A 21343-nucleotide genomic window follows, 5' to 3' on the forward strand; every position below is an offset into this window, starting at 1 on the left:
TGCTTTTTCGAGCTGACTTTATCATTCTCTACTTTCCTTTTTCCCCGAGTTGTAAATTTAATTCTTTTGTCACTATGCTAGCTTGTTTAAGTTTGGGTAGAGGGCTTGATGTCCATTTGCATAGTCTTAACTATCGTGTGTGCCTTATCTTTTGCATGTTGAAAGTTGAGATTATTCTAGCGCTTATTTGCAGGTACTGTAAATTGGGAAATGTTCCAATTACAAGGGAGACTTTATCGAAATTTCGGTAGAAGTCGAATTGTCTATCTGTTTAAATTAGGGTTTTTTTTAATTTAAGTGGGTCCGATATCGGCCATATATTAGACGAGCAATAGGGTTTGTCACAGATTCCAATGGGAAATTAGGGGTGGGTCCTGTCAGACAACTTGAACACATTCACAACTTTAAGACTCTAGCTGTGATTTTGCTAATCCACCTTTCAATCTTTCTATTTACAATTTTTTTTTTTGGTGATTCTCCCACTTTGTATCTTATTTGTCTCCTATTTCAATATATGGTTATGTCTATGTATTGAATGTGTAATGGTGCATCTTATAGGCTTAGTGTCCCTCTTTGATTCACTTGGTTGTTTTGGCCAGTTTGGAGTGTTATTTTTGTTGTGCGACAACACTTTAAGACCTTGTCATTGATGGATTATGAGGCGGCACACACATAAATCCTTACGAGGTTCGGCCTCGTGCCTACGTCCTCTTGGTAATCCACCCAACTTGAACTCCCTTAGCTCTCACAAGAACCCCAGCTCTCTTTTCTCTCATCCTTGCTCAAACTCTTGATGCCCTTGTAAACACCCTAGAATTCCCTCTTGAATTCTCTTGTGTCTCTCTCTTAAAATTAACATAGCCCTAAAATCCTATTTATAATGCTTAGGACTTTAGCCACAAGTTAACTAGGAATAGGAAACCAAAACCCTATTAAATTTGGCTAAGAAACCCCAATAAAATAGGAAATCACTTCAATACCCGAGGAAAACACGCGAGCCACTAAAAAACCGATCGATTGAGCGTTCACTTGCACTTGTCAGTGCTCTAGAGCTCACTACTCAAAAAGATCAATCGCTTGGCTCTAGTCATTGCACCTTCTTCTCCTTCAACTGCTCTTCTTTGCAGCCCCTTTGGTTCCTTCTTCCTCCCGCATCTGTAGTGAGCCAATCTTTAACAATTTCTTATGTAATTTCTTTGAAAGTATAAGTATACAAATTTGTTTATTACCTTGATGTTTTGGGAATTTCACAATGATTAAAAACAAAGTGTTAACATGCAATTAGAAAGAACGAAAAAACAAAATGCAAGAAGAGCTAAAAACCGCTGAACCTATTCCCAATTAAAACTTGACACTTGAGTATCCAATTGCAAATAGTCCATAGCAATTGGCTTCATTAAATGAAATTCGTCATCGAGAACTACAAATTGGAACCCGAAATAAATTGGAAACATAACAAATAGTCACTAGTTATGGATAAGCTCCTAGCACGATAGATGCACACTTGTAAGAGCTATTCCACCAATTGCCCCAAGCTAGGGCAGGGCAGGACAGGACCTAAGCCCAAGTGACGCCTTCTAGTGGGCCAAGCTTGCCCAGGCAAGCATCGTCCCCGTGACCGGGCCAGCTTGAGGAAGAAACGAGCTCGTGCTCCAGCCCGTGGGTTGCTAATGCTAGCTTGACTTTAGCACCCAGGTTAAACTTTTTTGTTGCACACGTCAACGTTAAAAAAAATTTGAATTTACGTGCGTTGACGCCTTGGTCGCCTTCAGCCCGATGTCCGCCAACAGTAACATGCCACGCGGCGCTTCTAGTTGCTCTGATAATTTTTTTCCTCAAATCCAATGCTTGTCCTTTTTTTTTTTTTTTTAAAATTTAAAAAATATGAAGAAAAAAAATTACCAAAAATTACTGGATTTTTTTTTTCTATAAATACCTACCAATGTTGTTCACTTTCAACACCAAATCCTCATACATTATCTTCTCCTTCTATTGTTTTCCACTTTCTACACAAAAATTTCTTCACTTTCAATTTTCATTTTTATTCACCCTCTTATGGCATCTTCCATAAAAGTCGGAGGGATGTGGACAACTATGAAATATGTTATGTTGTGTGAGTGTTAGGTCCAAGATTGTCCAGTCACGGGCAATGAGATGAAATTTTGTCATATGTGGAGAAAAATTCATGCCGAATTTTGTGAAAGATTGGGTTCTGCTAGTATGGAAATGACATTGGCTAGTAGGTGGAAAATTTTGAATAAAGAGTTGGGGAAATGGAGAGATGCATTGGCAAAAGAAAGGGACAACCATCGAAGTGGCAAAAATCTTGGCAATGAGGTAACTTATTTGTAATTTCCATTTTATTAAATTTAATGTCCTAATTTTTGTTAATGTTTATTGCATTTCCAATATTTTTGTAATGTTACTTGCATTTTCATTTTTTTTAAAAATATTTCTTGCATTTTCAATATTTTATTAATGTGTCTTGCATTTCTAATTTTTTTTTAAAAATAGATTATGCAGGCACAAATGTGGTTCAATGCCCTTGGGCAAGGCAGAAAATCTTTCAATCATCAACAATGTTGGGAGGTGGTGAAAAATTGCAAACGATTTAGAATTATTCCCACAGGTCCGACTGTTGTGTTAAACGAGACGCCACTCCATGATTAAACAGCATCGGATTCGCTTTTAGATTCCCCGATGAGTCAAGACTCACCAATCCAAAAGGAGTCGAGGCCTATTGGTTGAAAGGCAGTGAAGGCAAAGAGAGGGAGTAATTCCAGCAATGATATTGCAAAATTGTTGGAGCAAATTGCAAGGAACGGCACCATGACAATTGAGTTAGACATGAAAAAAGATGCGGAAGAGAATGCAATGAATGAAGAATATGCAAGAGAAAGGGAGCATACACGCAAACAAGACATTGAGAAGAAGAATCGGGAAACCATGACCATGGATACAAGCCATATGTCCCTTGAAACAAAACAATTTTGGAAGCTAAAACGAAGGGATGTTATGAAAAGAAGACTTTTCCGTGACAATGGACCTAGCAACATCGATTGGTTAAATGATCAAAACTATTAAGTTAGTTTGCTTGCCTATTATTTAATTGTATTGCTTGTTTTGTATTAAAGTAGTTGTAATTCTTAATTAGTTGTATTGCTTTCTTTGAGTGAATAAAGAAATCATTCAATAAAATACATTTTTATTCAACACATTGCATACATCAAACAAAAGGCAAGGAAAAAAAAAACCACAACCAAAGCATAATTAAAAGTAAAACATCAACACAAAGCAAAATTAAAAACAAATCATCTTCACTTCACTTCATTCACCTTCATTGCCTCTCACCACCCATAAATGCTCCATCAAGTCAACTTGACGTTGTTCATGAATATAAGATGATTGCATATCCGTATATCGATCAATCATATGGTTCATGAAACGACCGTCCCTAACCAACGGTTCATGCTCCAGTTGTTGTCCATTTGGGCCTATGGGCCTTTCATAAATTCTTGTCAAGGCCGTGTTCATAGGATCCGGTTCGAACACGTTTGGAGTAACATAATCATACTTATCCTCCACAATCATGTTATGGAGGATGATGCAAGTCATCATAATGCTCATCATCAAACATACGCGCAGCACCCCTAATAATTGCCCATCGAACTTGGAGGGTACCAAAACATCTTTCGACATCTTTCTTGTAACCCTCTTGATAGGCAGAAAATAATTTTTCCTTCTTAGATCGAGGATGCAGAATTTATTTGACAAATGTAGTCCACCTCAGGTAGATGTCGTCTGCTAGATAATACCCATTCCAGTAGACGGTATTGTTGATTTCATAGGTGATATTCGGGGCTTCACCTCTCAAGACATCGTTGAATACCAGGGATTGGCCCAGCACGTTCAGGTCATTTTGAGATCCGACAACTCCGAAGAATGCATGCCAAACCCATGTATCGAATCCAGCAACGGCTTCGAGGATGATACTTTTTTGCCCTTTCCTATTTCCATAATCTCCTTGCCAGACAGTTGGGCAATTCTTCCATTGTCAGTGCATGCATTCGATACTTCCAATCATGCCTGGAAAACCTTGAGCTTTAGATTTTTATAGAAGCCTTTAGAGGTCCCTAGGCGTAGGTTTGCAAAGGTAGTCCCTGGTATAGACAGTTTTGATTACATCACAGAATCTGACTAGGCTCTAGAGTAGTGTACTTCCCCATCCTAGCAATCTTATCTACCTGATCAGCAGATGCACCATACGCCAGCATTCGTAAAATAGCTGTAAGCTTTTGCTCTAGAAGAAGCCCCAAAACCGCATCAACATCACACTTCTGAACGAAGTATGCATTATAATTGCAAACATTATGTATGACTTTATTGAACAAATGAGGTTGCATTCTATATCGCCCTCGAAAATCAACATTAGAGTACATAGAATTTGGGATAAAGTAATCTTCCAAAAGATTCTTACCCCAAGAATACCTATGTCTATCCACGTTCGGGCCACAGTGGCGGCCTTGGCTTGATAGTTCGAGTATATGCACTGCCATGGCAATTTGTTCATCATTTTCTTGCTGCACCTTTTTTTCTTCAGCTCGTTTACACATTTTTTCTTTAAATTCTCACTCTTGCCTCTCCAAGCATCTCCTCATGTCTGACATTGAGAGTGGAGTATGAAATTTAAAATCTGAGAAATGAAATGATAGAGAAGATCTGGTGTGAGAGGGATGTTATGAGCCTATGGTTTTATAGAGAAATTTAAAAGATAGAGATGACTAGTGGCGCGATTTTCGAGAGTGAAAATCATATCTAAATATGAGATTTGTATTTTATAAGAAACATCGACACGTGGCACTCGAGAATCTAATTCTAAAATCTTATCTGAAATTTGAGATTTTTTTAAAAAAGTAAATATTGACACGTGGCAACCGAGAATCTTATCCAAAAATTTTATCCGAAAAATTCATTAGAATTATGAGATATGAATTTTATAATAAATATTGGCACATGGGAACCCAAAATCTTATCCGAAAATCTTCTCCAAATTAATTGTTTAGGTAAAAAAAATAAAAACTATAGGCTAAAAGTGAATACTATTTGCCCTTTGCCATGGTAATGGGTGGAAACACACCTTGCCTTTTGCAAGGGCTTTCACTATTTATGTGAATAGTAATAGCCATTGCCTCCCCTTTCTCTTTGGCATGTCAAATGGGTGAAAGTGCTCTAAATACATATTCTTGCATGTGTGAAATTTTGGAGGTGAAACCTCATATACGGTTTGACAAAAAAATAATTTCGACCGTGCATTATTTCGAGTTTTTGGCACTTCGTATTGAAGATAATGGTGTGAGGAGTTTTTAGAAATTTTTGGTGTACATTTAAGTTTTTAATTTTTAATTTATGAATTTTCTAAGTTTAACAATAACAAAAAATATAAATGTAAATAAAACGTACCAGAGATTGCCAGAAGAAACCCTATGACACTAGGTTAAAGAGAATTAACTTTTCTCGCTAACCCTCTTCCTCCAATTATTGCTTTTCAATTTCCCTTGAGTCAAAATATGATTCTGGCACTTTATAGTCAAAGATAATGTTGTAAGGAGTTTTTAGCAAATTTTGGTTTATTTTTCTGATTTTTTAACTTAATTTTTGTGAATTTTTTAAGAAAAACAATAACAAAATATAAAAAGAAAACTTAAATAACAAGTGGCGGCACAAGAGAGTGACACATTTCAGAAGAATTGAAGGCGCACCACTCAGACGCTGCGACATGTCATTGTCTTCAACTTATTGTTATTTTCAATGTTTAAACTTCCAAAATTCATAATAAATTTATAAAACTCATAAAAAGAAATCAAAATTATGTGAAATCATTATGACATTTTCTCCATATTTGAAGCTTTAAAACATAATTTTGATTTAGAAAACAATTCAAATAATTTCTCAAACAATTTCAAAGTTTGAGAGAATTAACTTTTATTTTTTGCCACAGTCATGCTCCCATAGCAATCTTCGAATAAAGACATTCTCATAATTATATTATACAGTTATTCTCTCATCCAGATGTCCTCACGTTATTATCGTGCGAATGTCATTGTAAACAGAAAAGAAAGCATGGTAGTAGAAAATATATGGCGTCTGCATAATAATAATGACATGACGTCCGCATATGAGAAGTTCTATATACATATACACACACATGTGAATACCATAAATACAATCACAACATGATATGGTCATTCACCAAAAAATACCATCCATTTCTCTGAACACTAAGAAAATTCATTTAAAATCGAAACAGGTTCCATTTACCCATGAACTGTTGTCGAAAAAGTCCAAATAATTTTAAATCAACAAAACAATTTATAAACCACATCAACATGTTAATCATAATCCATTAACATTAAGCAAATCCACATTATAATAAATATAATACTTGTGATTTAATCACCTCTCGTCCACGAATCCACAATCTTAACGAGGAACTCTGGTCATGGTTGAAATACTAAGAAGCAACTAGTTTGCTTTCATGGTCATATAATTATAGGGAGTTTCACTAAAACACCCAAAATGGAGGTTGAAATTATAAAAAAACCCAACACCCAAAACACTTTATAAACACATCCAAAACTCATCATTACACACACTCAAAACCCATTTATAAACACACCCAAAAAGTTGATTTTGGAGTTGATTTTGGGTGTGTTTCTATGTTTAAATAGTGCTTGGGTTTTTTTATAAATACATGTCTAGGATTGAGTTTATTTATAAATTTATAATAATTATATTACTTCCATCACAATAATCTTCAAAATAGTTGTTAAAATTAACCCTAAACCTCAGGTTAAAACATTGCAATGTTTGCCTTTTCTTTGGTTGATTGTCAAGTCAACTGTTTTATGCCCATATGGCACGTTTTGAACCCCACTTTTATACTGATGTGGACAAAAAATTTGAGCTGCATGAGAAAATGAAAATCTAAAATTAAAAAACTCCAGTTGTCTCTTAAAAAAATATTAAAATTTTAAAGATAAATTAAAATATCGCAGCTCATAGGAGCATATGTCAACCCCTTGTTCTTAATGCATTTCTTTTATAAAACAGTGGAAGCATATATTCTCTGTATAAATAAGCATTAAAATTGCGAACAATTATCACTGATTGAAAACCTGTGTAGAGAATTCCTGTGTTCACACCTTTTATCAACTCTTTTTATGCTTTTTCCACTGCTTTTTATTCTCCTCTTCAGCAAGTGAAGAATCCAAATCAAAATCAACCCACAAGTCTTTTGGATTTAAGACCCTGTTTTCTTGCCTTTTATTAGCCTTTCCTGCTTTGTTTTGGAATTGTATGACGTGGATGAACCTTGCTTTATTTCAGTGTTTTAATACAAATTTTGGCTCACCAATCTGGCTTCAAACAATTGATGCTGAGAAGATGATAGTAGCCAAAAGTTGAAGGACGTATCTGGTGCCCTTTCTCAAGAATCAGAACCACATGTCAGCTGGACAGATTCATAACCAAACTCAAATCCACAATATGCTCTGCCTTTAGAAAAAGGCTCTTTAGACATTACATTACTAGAAGCCGACCAATATCAGAATCTTTACACATACAGATTTATACTAGAGTCACCTAGACACCGATCTTTGAATCGAATTTGATCTTTCGTCTTAAGTTAGATCATAGCTTCTGCTGTTTCTTCTCCAAGATGGCCAAGACACAGGCACAAGAGAACAAACCTCCAGCAGGTACCTTCTTTCTGTGCGACAAATTTTATTTTTATCCTTATGATATGGCAGGACTCACTTTTGTTTTGTTTTGTTTTTTGTTTTTAATATGGTTTTGGTTTGAAGGAAACCCAACTGCAACTGAGAATCTCCCAACTGGGAAGAAGTTTAGCCCTCAGACAAAAAAGAAAGCGGACATGTGCGTTATTGAGGGATGGTAAGTTGTTAGACATCTTATGCATCAGTTATTTTTTCCTTTCAATCATCATTGTAAAAATTTCCTAAATCTTAGAAAAGCAGGAGACCTGCTACCTAGTGTGTAAAAATTTCCTAAATCTTAGAAAAGCAGGAGACCTGCTACCTAGTGGGAAAGAGTCTTGACTTGTAGACCAATGGTGTTAAGTTCTAACCTCATGACCCCTTGGTAGCGTGTGTGTGAGCAACCCCATCCCCTTTGTAGTTTAGACTATCGATTGTATTTAAATAAAAAATAAAAAAAAAGGGTGAACTACACTAAACCCCCCAACCTATAGGGTCATTTACGAGTTTATATCCGATTTTGGGGACATTTACGAGTATATACTCAATGTCGCGGAAAACCTACAATTTGCCCCCTCTGTTAGCGAGATCGTCAGAAAATCCGTTATCTGCCTATGTAGCATTTGTGGGAACCCTTTTTTAATTGACGTGGGGTCCACGTGGACAAAAAATTAATAAAAAATTATGTAAATGTTAAATATATTTTTAAAATCATTAAAAAAAATCTCATCTCCTCCAACCCAGCCAACCCTCTCTCCCTCCTGACTCAACCCCACATCTCAGCTACCAGTCTCTCGTCGCCACCCAAAGAACCACCCAACCATCTCCCAAAACCCACCAACCCAGCCTCCAGTGCCAATTCAGATGATGAAGATGAATTGGAGGGGAAAATTTGCAAACCCATGTCCGCCATCTTCTCCTCCCTCCCTTCACCATGAATACCCAAAAACCAAAAACAGAATACCAGAAGAAAAAAAAAGCTGCACGAGGAGGCGTCCGCTGAGGAGCCAACCCTTCTGCTCCTCCCGACACAACTCCACCTCTCACCACCCCTCTCCGTCGCCCACCCAAAACCCATTGGGGAAAAAACCATCAGACCCACCCTCCCTCCCTACCCATGACCTGAATCTCTTAGCCCACCCCAGCCTAACACCACCCTCAAGTCTTTGAGCCCCGATATCCAACACCCACCCTCCACTAGGAACCCACGCCGCACACCCAGCCAACCCCGTGAACTTCGCTGAGGCTCCAAAACTAAGAAAACAATAATTAAAGAGGGAGAAGAGCACGTCAAAGTCTCATTAATGCAACACCGAATGAGAACTACACCAAAGTGCAAAAACAATCCAGGAACCAGTTCGTTATTAAAATCAAACACATGCATTGGAATCTACAAATTGATTAACTAAATTTTCAGAAACACGTAAGCTCTGTAAATGATGAAAAGAGATATCACAAGCCAAAGAGGCATGCCCTTGGAAATTACGCTTGAGGCTTTTAAAACCCCTACCAAAAAAAAAAAAAAATCAAAAAAACCAGGCCAGTCGCCATAACCCACCAAACTCAAATCGATTTCAAAACCTAATTTGTACTTGGTCAATTTATTGATCAAATTTGAATTTGAATCCAAACCCTAAGGTTGCAAAACACTAAAAAGCCTCAATTTCAGGCTTTGCTCGATTAAAGGAGGAGCTTTATGCGGCTTCGCTCGATCTGAACAAGAAATTTTCTTCTTGTTTAGGGCACGAATAAGACGACCATCCAATCCGAGGCTTTCGAATGTCTGCTCCTCTTCGTCATCACTTTCAATATCCTTGGGTGGCTTCTCCGTAGTTTCAGCCATGGGAGAGTCTGTAGACTTCGAAGTTTTGATTTTTGATGCGAACAAAAAAATCGAATTGGTTTTGTTTTTTGCTTTTGGGAGAAATTGGGAAGGAAGAAGAAAGACAGAATCTGGGTAGGGTTTTTAATTTTTTTAATTTATAATTTAATATATTTAATTTTTTAAAATAATTTAAAAAGTAAATTTTTTTTTTATTTTTTGTCCACGTGGAATTCTACGTCAATTAAAAAATAGGTCCCACAAATACCACATAGGCAGATAACGGATTTTCTGACGATCTCGCTAACGGAGGGGGCAAATTGTAGGTTTTCTGCGACGTTAAGTATGTACTCGTAAATGTCCCCAAAATTGGGTATGAACTCGTAAATGACCTCATTGGTTGGGGAGCTTATTGTATTTTGTCCAAAAAAAGAAACTCGCAAGCCAAAATCCAATTGAATTACTGCAGAAATTAGTGGACTTAATACCTAAATCCCCAAATTACTGCATCCCCGAGCACTATGGATCTCCTCATAGTGGAACCTATTCGTCCTATACCTGTAGCATTCAAAACTGCCTACTTTTTTCCCTTGTCCTGTCAATTGATGCTAATCATTTTGTTTCTTTTGTGATATCTATTGGTGCAGCCTCTTTGCCTTATTCTGCTGTTGGCTTTGTGAGGAATGCTTCTGAATTTACTATAAGCACGACTACCATAATAGCTTCCTAGCTTACTCTTGTATCTTTGTTTAGCTTGGGGCGGTTGCCTGACTGTTATTATTTTTCCGTGTATCCCCATGTTGTAATAATATACCATCATATTTTCCTTTTCTGTTGTCTTCTTATTTTTGCCTGTGTCTGTCTGTCTATTCTCCTTATACGCAAGTACATTATACAAGTTACATCAACGCAATAAGAACATTTGACATACACCCCACTTTTTTGAATGGGTTAAACAAATTTTCTACACAATATTTGCTCACTATTACTCAGGGTAAAAAGATGCGAGGTACACATAGAACCCTAATTGAATTGTTTTGGCACTTCCCAATTTTTCAAACAAGTAATTTAGATCGATACAATCACACGTGAATACCATCAATACAATCACAAGATAATATGGTCATTCACCAAAAAATACCATCCATTTCTCAAAACACTAAGAAAATTCATTTAAAATCATAACAGGTTCCATTTACCCATGGATTGTTGTCGAAAAAGTCCATATAATTTTAAATCAACAAAACAATTTATAAACCACATCAACATGTTAATCATAAGCCATTAACATTAAGCAAATCCACATTATAACAAATATAATACTTGTGATTCACTCGCCTCTCGTCCACGAATCCACAATCTCAACGAGGAACTCTGGTCATGGTTGAAATACTAAGAAGAAACTAGTTTGCTTTCATGGTCATATACTTATATTACTTCCATCACAATAATCTTCAAAATAGTTGTTAAATCGACTTGAATTGACCCATTATCCCTGAAACGCATCGGGACTACCTCAATACCTGTATACCGCCGAGGAAGGATTGCCGTTTGGAAGGCAAAGTGGAGCTAGACCAGTGCTACCCCCTTGCACCCCCTTCAGCAATTTGCCCATAATGCAAATGATTACCGAAACTGAGCTTCTAGCCCTAATAACTTATCTTCGGCAGAATATGGCTAAACTACAGGAACATAACAACCTACTCTCATCTAAAGTGGACGAAACCCAGCAACTGCTCAATCAGCAACATACGCAAAACATCCAACCCACTCAATCCTCTGAGAGCTTGCAAACTTGGAGTCAGTAGAGAAAAAGCAAGAAGAGGGCAAAGGCAACGCTTGCGCCCTCCAAACAGCTGGTAGTCCCGGCTCCCAGAGACCAACCCCATCTACCAAGGAGAGTTTACACCGATTGTCGACATCGGCTTAACGAACAGGGAAGTCGAAAGACAGAGATCTCCGATTAGGATTAATGCGCATCTAAGGGACTCAAGGATGAGGGTTCTCGGGAACAAATCACCCATTTGGAAGGTACGAGGACTAGAATCCACGACAGAGTCAGACAACAAGTACGTCCCCTCCAAGACCCAAGGATCAACCTACCTTTCGGCAACTCCTACATGATACTATGAGGCCAAGCTATCGAGTCCACTGAGACATTCGGAGGACTATGGTTTCGAAGAGATTCCTAGCCGAGATCCCGTCATCCGACTTATTTTTCAGAAAGTTCAAAAGATGGAAAATGATCGAACCCGCTCTTAGGAGCCCGATTGGGAAAAGCTTCAACCAGGACCATTCACCGAACACATCAAGCATTCCAGGCAAGACAGGGATGTGTAGCCTCTTCGCATACTGTTCTACACTGTAGAAGACCCTTTGACGATCTTCACTCTTTCCATGCCGTGGGATGTAAAGGTCTCGACGAGGGCAATGCATGTCGTTCCGTCTGCGCTACGGAGCGGCCTTAAATTGGTTCTACCGATTGGAACCAGAGATGGTAGACTCCTTCGATGAGTTGAAACAAATTTTTCTCAATCACTTCATGATCTAAACAGACCGTCTATATTCTGCCGATGATTTGTACACCGTTCGGCAGAGGGAGGACGAGCCTTTAAGGGAATACGCCGAGCACTTCACCATGAGTACTCAAGGTGTCCGAAACAGTTGACAGGCAGCCTATGACGCCTTCAAGAGTGGTCTTCGGTCTTCACACTTTTGGTACCGTGCACAGAGCAATGGCGCACCTACGATTTAATTGATGAAGCAAGCAATAATCTACGCAAAGGTCGAATACTTCAACTCAAAATCTGGGCCTTTGGCCAGGCAGGAGGAACCGACATTAAAGAATTATTCAGCAGAGAGGTAACCCTACACCCCGATTGAAAGGACTGATGGGTACCCTGCAAGTCAAAAAAGGAAAGATAATTCTGACGCTCGACAAGGACACCTAAAGAAGGGAAAGAGGAAATACGGTCGAAACGACCTCTGAGGGCCATTACCGAATCATGACCGCAGTCAGGAAGTTTTAACCTTATTGAATACTACCTACGAAGCCGGTCTAATGAACGAGTAAGAGATAATACCCAAACTGGTTAACCGGAAACCCAATCGACAGGACAATCGAGATACCGAGAAGTTCTACCGATACCATTAGCACAACAACCATAATACCAAAGAGTGCATAAGTCTGAGGAAAATCGTCGAGCATTTGATTCAGGAAGGAAAACTAGATCAGTACATTGCCGGACCACCACAAGCGCCAGCTCCGAAGGTAAATCGGCAGATCAATATGATCAGCACCATTAGTGGAGTTCCCACACTCGTCGGTGTATCCAATTGGTCGAGGAAGCAGTACGTTCGAGCCACGCAATACCCTCAGGTCTTCGGCATAGAGGTCAACCGGCATCATAAGGCACCGAGGGTTACTTGGGAACCCATCACATTCTACGAGAAAGAAGAAGAAGGGATCCTTTATCCCTATTATGACCCGATGATCATTCGAGCAGAAGACGCCGACTTCGATGTCGAACGGGTGCTGATCAATACCGAAAGTTCGGTAAACGTAATTTTGCCAACGCATTCGAGAATTAGGAATAAATGATGGCTACATCAATCTGCAGCTTGACGCCCCTGCTCCTTATCTCGGGAACTTGGTTCAACCCGTCGGCAGCTTTAGTTTGCATATTGCCTTCGGCGTCTCCCCACGAAGGACGATGAGATATGACCACTTCCTCATTGTCGACTGCCTAATAGCATACAACGTCATAATTGGGCAAACGACACTCACCGGAATCAAGGCGCACCTGTCCCCGCACATGTTGCTGATGAAATTTCCTACTAGCTTTGGCACGGGAGCAGTTTGAGGGGACCAGCTCAGCGAGCGAACTTGTTACGCCATAGCTCTCAAATCAGCAACCTCAAAACTGCCAAGTGAGACCATGTCAGTGCTAGGGGCGCTGAACGGTACGAGGCCAATCGACGACCCAAGAGAAAAAACGCCCAACTCCTCAAGCACAACCCGCCGAAGATTTGGAAAAGGGAGTGTTAAGTGATTGGCAGCTCGATCAAGTATGTCAAAATCGGCACCACACTCGCCTCATCCCTTCGACCAAAATTTATTGGTTTCTTACAGCATCACTCGAAAGTGTTTGCCTGGTCGTATGATGATATGCCAGGAATTTCCCCAGAGATCATCACCATAAGCTCAAGCATCTCCCTCACCTACAAACTTGTGCATAAAAAATGCCGTTCGTACGATGCCGAACGGTATGAAGCTATGAGGGTTGAGGTTGACAAGCTCCAGACTATCGGCTTTATCAAGGAGGCCACGTACCCAGTATGGCTGGCAAACTTTGTGATGGTTCGGAAAGCGAAAGGTGGGTGGCGAATGTGCCAAGACTACATCGATCTAAACAAGGCCTGTCCGAAGGATAGCTTTCACGCTGCCCCGAATCGACCAGCTCGTAGACGCCACTGCCGGTCATGATACAATCAGATATTCATGAACCCTACCGACAACGAACATTCGACATTTATCACGGACAAAGGATTGTATTGCTACAACGTCATGCCATTCGGCCTGAAGAATGCGAGGGCAACATATCAAAGGCTTGTCAATCGAATCTTCGTTGATCATATCGATAGTACCATGGAATTCTATGTTGACGATATGCTGGTAAAAAGTAGGATGGCAAGAAAGCACCTATGCAACCTATCTCTCATGTTCGACATCTTGAAAAAGCACCGAATGCAGCTAAACCAGATGAAGTGTGACTTCGGCGTGTCTTCCGGAAAGTTCCTCGGCTTCATGATCAGTCAGAGAGGAATCGAGGCAAACCCCGTGAAAATCAAGGCCATAATTGACATGGAGAGGCCGAAGACACAAAAGGACATTTAAAGTCTTACCGGATGTGTCGCTGCCTTAACTCGCTTCATCTCCAAAGTCACCGATAAATGTGTACCATTCTTTAAAGCCTTGAAAGGGGGCAAGCATCTTGTCGCATGGACTGCTGAATGAGATGAGGCATTTCAAAACTTAGAGAACTACATAAGCAAAGCACCCATGTTGTCAAAACCCTTCCTAGGGGAGGTTCTGTTTCTTTATCTTTCGGTATCTCATATTACCACACTCAAGATTAATACAAAAACCAGAGAAGGTAGAACTACCGATCTTCTACGTCAATAAAGCACTGCAGAGCGCAGAGCTTCGGTATCCTCCCTTAAAACAGCTAGCCCTGGCTCTCGTTATCTTAGCTCGACGACTTCGTCCATATTTCCAAGAGCATGAAATCACGGTCTTAACTAATCAACCTTTTCGGCAGGTGCTCTAAAAACCGGAAACATCCGGTCAATTGATCAAATGGGCAATCGAGCTAGGAGAGTTTGACATACAATTGAAGCCAAGACCTACTAAGAAAGGACAGGCCGTCGCTGATTTCATCTCCGAGCTCACACCTCTGATAACACTCGTGTTGGCAGATTCATGTATCGATGCCGAAGAAACTGGGGTGCCAAGCGCCATATGTTTTGATCCTTTAATTCCATTGTGGATCTTGCATGTCGACGATTCGGCAAATCAGCAAGGGTGTGGAGCTGGCCTTGTACTTACCTCTCCAGATGGGGTTAAGATGGAATATGCCCTCCGATTCAGCTTTCAAACGTCGAACAACGAAGCAGAGTACGAAGCCCTCTTAGCCGGCCTTCGGTGGCCAAGAGCATGGGCTCTAGGCAGATTAGCATCACAGCGACTCCCAACTCATTGTAAACCAAGTGACTACCGATTTTGCAGCCAAGGATGTATCCATGTCAGTCTACTTGTCATCACCACACCAGCTACTTCAGAAGTTTCTAGCTTACAAGATTCAGCAGGTACCTAGATTCGAAAACAGTCATGCCGATGCACTCACCAGACTAGCTTAGCTTCGGCAATAGACGACAAAGTCGATAGACAGGTTCCAGTAGAGATATTAACTCACCTAAGCACTACGACGGTTGACGTATGTGCCATGCAGTACGAGGACACTTGGATGTCACCAATACACACTTACTTGACGAACGACACCCTTCCTAAACAAAGCCCAAGCAAGGAAGCTACGGTTCCGATCGGCTATACCACGCCTTACCTAAAATGCATCACTATCGAACAAGGGGACTATGTCCTTCGGGAGATCCGCAGTGGCGTATGTGGTGACCATTTTGGATACCGATCGCTGACACATAACGCCTTTTGGCAGGGGTATTATTGGCCGACTATGCATCAGGACGCGAACGCACTAGTGAAGAAGTGTGACAAATGCCAACGATTTGGTAGTGTACCCCACATCCCTGCTAAGCCCTTAACACGATCGTAAGCCCATGGCCTTTCGCCCAGAGGGATCTGGACTTAATTGGCCTAAAGGCCAAGTCAAGTATGCTATGATATTTGTGGATTACTTTACCAAATGGGTCGAAGCCGAAGCTCTAGAAACTATAACAGCAGCTAGAATGGAAGATTTCATCTGGACTCACATTTGCTGCTGATTCAGATATCCCCTACGCAATTATCACTAACAACGGTAGGTAGTTTGATTCGAAACTCTTCAGACAGTTCTGCACTCGCCTTAAAATCAATTTGTTTTTCGCTTCACCAACTCACCCCCAATCAATGGCCAAGTCTAAGCGATAAACAAAATCATCAAGAAACTATTGAACCGGTAGCTCGACAACGCCAAAGGCGCATGGCCGAAGAAGCTTCTCAAAGCACTATAGGCCATCCGGACATCCTTCTGAACGTCCACTAGGGAAACCCCCTTTTCTCTAGCCTTCGGATTGGAAGCCATCATCCCTGTGGAGATCGGCGAGCCTTCCTACCGAACGGAAAGCTTCGCACCAAAGGCGAATAAGGAGGCCCTTGCTTTAAGCCTTGACCTGATCGAGGAAACGAAGAGCGCAAGCCAACGTTCGGAATGAAGCCTATAAGCAGCGCGTCTCTCGGTACAATGACTCGAGGGTTTGATCTTGCTCTTTCCGAATCGGGGACCGAGTCATGCGAAAGGTCTCTCTAGCAATAAAAACCCCACGGAAAGGGCCCTCGGACCTTCCTGGGAAGGACCATATGAAGTTATCGTATTCTCGATCGGGAACATATTGACTGAGACTCCAATGGAAAGACCCTCAGTCACCCATGAAACGTTGAATATCCTGAAGTATTACTACAAGTAAGGTTCCTTAGCCAACAGCAGGTTAAAATTGTAAAACAATGATCTATCGATTAATGGTTCACTTGACAATATGCTTTTATTAGCCCTTGGCAGTATAATTGTTTAAATCATAATCCTATCGACAGTACATTCCGGATTAGTTATTTACAAAAGTGTTAGCTATCGGCAACAGCTATCTAACCAGAAGTAAATAAAAGTTTGTCAAACAGACGGCAATAAGAGAAAGAAGGATTCATGAGCTTAGCCAAAATGTTGAAAACAGCTAAACATCAATTCAAATAGATGCCTTCGGCATCAAGGTGTTTGGGACAAACTGCTTTATGGCAAATACAAAATAAAAATGAAATTACAAATTACAGAATATGACAGCTCAAACGGTAGCCCTTTCGATGACCACCTCGATGTTCTTATTAGCAGCGCCTCGCCGCAACCCTGAGGTCGAGCAACTTCGGAGCATCCTCCCCTCATATTCATCGATCATCTCCTCCAGAATGCCTTCCAAAGAAGGAGGAGAATCGCAGCAAAGTTCGTGTTCACGCCTGTGGTTGAACCGCTTGAAACGATAAAGAAGATTCGCCATCTCCAAGCCTACTTCATCGTCGAGTAGGGCAGTGAACTCGTCAAACAAACAAGAACCCCGACGCCTCCCGAATCGCAACCTCAATTTCTACAGCCTTTGCCCGCTCAGACTCTTCCCATGCTGCCGTGATGGCCTCATTTGTCGCCATCACCGCGGCGTCCGAGCCACCCTTATCTCTGCGGCTTGGCCTCGAAACTTTGACTTGCCATTCGGTAGCCTGTTTGTCCTTCAGGAGATGAGGGTGATCCTGGAGAGCCTTGCCTATCTCGGCAACCTTGGAATAGCCATCCTCATAAGCCTTTTTGGCGCGCTCGGCAGCTGAGATGGCCCGCTTCATGCACAGCTACATGTCCATCGATGCTTGGAAGATAAAGCCAAAAGTCAGAACAAGTGTAAGAGCTAACGACAAACAAAATGAGGGTAGAGGAAACTTACAGAGGCCTGGAGACAAAAGGCATGTCTGGCCTCCTCCCGAAGGACCCTCTTCGGGAGCTCCTCGATCTCTGACAACTCCATTTACGAACCAAGGATCATGTGTTCGCAAATTGGACCGTTTCGGTGGACAAGCGATATTGATAGGTTCGGTAGGGCCATCATCGTCCTCGGCAGCAAAGACAACCCTCTGTCTTCGTGATGCTACCGTTATTGGCCACTTCCCGGCCGTCTTAGAGGCAGCAGCCTCAATAGCTCGCTCGCTGACGGTGAGTCACTCGGCCGCACTGGCACCAGCTCGGTACTCACCTGCCTCATCCGATCGACAAGAGTCCGATCCTCCGGATTAACCTCGCCATTTGTATCGAGACCGCCTCCCGCCGCTCTTTTCTTCTCTTTCGTGCCCATCATCGCATCTTTTGGAGGATTCCTTCGTCCTCTTGGCTTCGGAAATCTTCTAGCTTCACATCACTGTACAAACCAAAGACTGATAAGACGTCGACATATCATAAGTGAATATACAAAACAAACAAAGTGCACTTACTCTCGATAGGGCTGACTAGAAGGGCTTTGATCAGGTTCTCGATAAAGAGGAATCCCAAGTATACCCCAGCAGCGGGAACCTTTAGCCTCAATTTATCAACCTGTCGAATCTCGGATTGAGTTGGGTTTGGCTACTTCAGTTTGCCTGCAAAACAATAGAAAACGATTAAAAATCTTTTAGAAAAGACATATTAATAACCTGCCGATCGACATGCTAATGACCTACCGACAATCTGAAAAACGGTGGGAATGTGAAAAGGGACGAGTATTCCCGAAGGCAATTCCCAATTGCCAGATAAAAGCACTCGCCGATTCCTCCAAGACTTTTGAGAAGTTGACACGGCACTAACGAAATGCCCTCGTTTGGAAGCCCTGAGATAGTTGGCTTGAACCCAACCTCCATGATCAGCACTCTTGGACTTGATGACGCTATACAGGTAGGAGAATTGCTCATAGGAAGGCTCCCCTTCCTTGGCAATACCGAATGCAACAATCACCCTCATTAAAGCCACCAGAAGTTGGGACATTGGCCGAGCATTCCCTATTTGGGCGAGTATCTTCTGCATGGCAGGTTGTAACGCAACCAACCCCCTACGTAAGAACGCCGTGAAAAAGACGACATCACCATCCTCCGGCTACCTTGAGAGACTCGGTAGGACCCGGATCCTCATCTTTAATGAATCCGGGATATAGTACTGACACGGCTTGACTGGCTCCCTTACGGTCATCTTATTAAGCTCCAAATAGTCTATGCCGAACAGATGCTCCTTCGGCACGCCTATAAGTACCCTAGGGTTTCGATGAACTATGGATACACTAAGTTGAGAAAAAGGTTTGCGCAGTTGCCTCTCCACGGCCAGGTGGAGGTCTCCGATTGATGACTGGTGTGCTCATCCAGACCCAAGTATCCCCATTTGGAACTCGCAGTGTCTGGTTCACACCGCATGATTGTCGCCGCTATACACCACAGCCAACGGTACTGGCTGCCTTGTCATAAGTCCCTTCTCGATGCCATGGGTAGGAACGGAGCTTGTCCCCTCACTGATATTTCGACATCGGTATCTTCTCCACCCTCGGCATCAAGGCTTATGGCCTCACTATTTGTATCCCCCTGATCGTCTGATGACTCCCCATCGAACGCATTGGGCTCTCTCTCGAACGGAGACTCGCTATCAGACATCTACAAAACACAGAAAAAGGAAACTAAGGGCCATGCAGAAGACTAGCCTACCGATACCTACATTGCTACCTATAGCAACTAGACTACCGAACGAAACCCTACTTGCACAAAGTTCAGTCTAGCTCATGCCAGGGAAGGACGTGCACAGAATAAGTAAAAGTATTTAAAAGAGTGTCGAACGGTACCTTATCTCGAACTATGGATGAAGGAAAGTGGCATGAATTGCTGATCGTCCTCGTCAAAAATCGCCTTGACTACCGATTGGTCTCATCAGAAATTGCCTTGACTACCGATTGGTTTCGTCAGAAATCTCCTTGATTGCCGTTAGCCCTCACTGGAAATCGCCTGGACAAAGCTCTCGCTTCACTCACAAATGCAAAGTGAACTTCTCATCCAGAGCCACTCCTATTTATAGGGCAAGGGATTGAAACAGTATGCGTCGGGAAACCAAACTATGCATTAATGGTGTTGCTCCGCATGAGTGGACACGCCACGTGTCGCTCGTGCGGATGTCCCGACAAAGACGCGGGACACGTAAGATAGAGTGTCATTCAGCCTCATCACTTCGCCAAAGTAGCGACCCTTGAGTTCATGGGTGTCCGCTCCGAATAAAGAGGTGCAGAAGGACAAGGATCAAGCACCACCCTCTGCTAAATCATCAAACGGTAGAACAACACTTCGATTACCGAAGAAGGTATCAAGTCCCCATCCGAGAACGCTCATATGAGAACTTGGGGGACTCCTGTTTATACCAAAATGAACAGCCTATAAGGACCAGCCGCGTGGACAATATTGAGCCTGGCTATGGTGGCCTTCGACACCTTACCTACCGATCTAGCGATTAGGGCAACTCCCTTCTCCAAGAGACGTGGCATGCCCACAATCAACGTCCACAGTCCCACATCGAAATTATAAACAATATGCACACCTCCCAATGCCTATAAAAGAGGACCACTATCCCCAAATGGAGATAATCCGAGCTTACGGCATACAGCCTATTGATCTGTTAGTTTAAGTTTTCTAAATCCGTACTTACTTAAGCATTAGAGAGCCTTTGGTCAGTACCACACCGGTGCCTAAGGCCTTACCGAGTGTTTGTTGTCTTGCAGATCACACGCTCTACCAAGGCCCAAAGCATAATGAAGGCCCAATATCACTAAGTTGAGCCCAAAAAGTGTTGAACCACTTTTTCGCATCAACAACAATGTTTGCCTTTTCTTTGGTTGATTGTCAAGTCAGCTGTTTCATGCCCATGTGGCACGTTTTGAACCCCACTTTAATATTGATGTGGACAAAAAATTTGAGCTGCATGAGAAAATGAAAATCTAAAATTAAAAAAATCCAGTTGTCTTTGAAAAAAATATTAAAATTTTAAAGATAAATTAAAATATGGCAGCTCACAGGAGCATATGTCAACACCTTGTTCTTAATGCATTTCTTTTATAAAACAGTGGAAGCATATATTCTCTGTATAAATAAGCATTAAAATTGTGAACAATTATCACTGATTGAAAACCTGTGTAGAGAATTCTTGTGTTCACACCTTTTATCAACTCTTTTTATGCTTTTTCCACTGCTTTTTATTCCCCTCTTCAGCAAGTAAAGAATCCAAATCAAAAGCAACTCGCAAGTCTTTTGGATTTAGGACCCTGTTTTCTTGCCTTTTATTAGCCTTTCCTGCTTGCTTTTGGAATTGTATGACGTGGATGAACCTTTGCTTTTTTTTAGTGTTTTAATGCAAATTTTGGCTCACCAATCTGGCTTCAAACAATTGATGCTGAGAAGATGATAGTAGCCAAAAGTTGAAGGACG

General features: G+C 41.4%; 1 long non-coding RNA gene across 1 annotated transcript; it reads left to right on the forward strand.

Annotated features, from left to right (window-relative positions):
- Positions 1 to 7424: 7424 nt before the first annotated feature.
- LOC103339237 (uncharacterized) lies at positions 7425 to 10429 on the forward strand. The gene is made up of 3 exons (XR_514664.3): positions 7425 to 7757; positions 7863 to 7953; positions 10245 to 10429. It is a non-coding gene; the product is annotated as an uncharacterized LOC103339237 (long non-coding RNA).
- Positions 10430 to 21343: the final 10914 nt, after the last annotated feature.

This window comes from Prunus mume, linkage group LG8, assembly GCF_029339155.1.
Source record: "Prunus mume cultivar Tortuosa linkage group LG8, ASM2933915v1, whole genome shotgun sequence".
NCBI lineage: Eukaryota > Viridiplantae > Streptophyta > Magnoliopsida > Rosales > Rosaceae > Prunus > Prunus mume.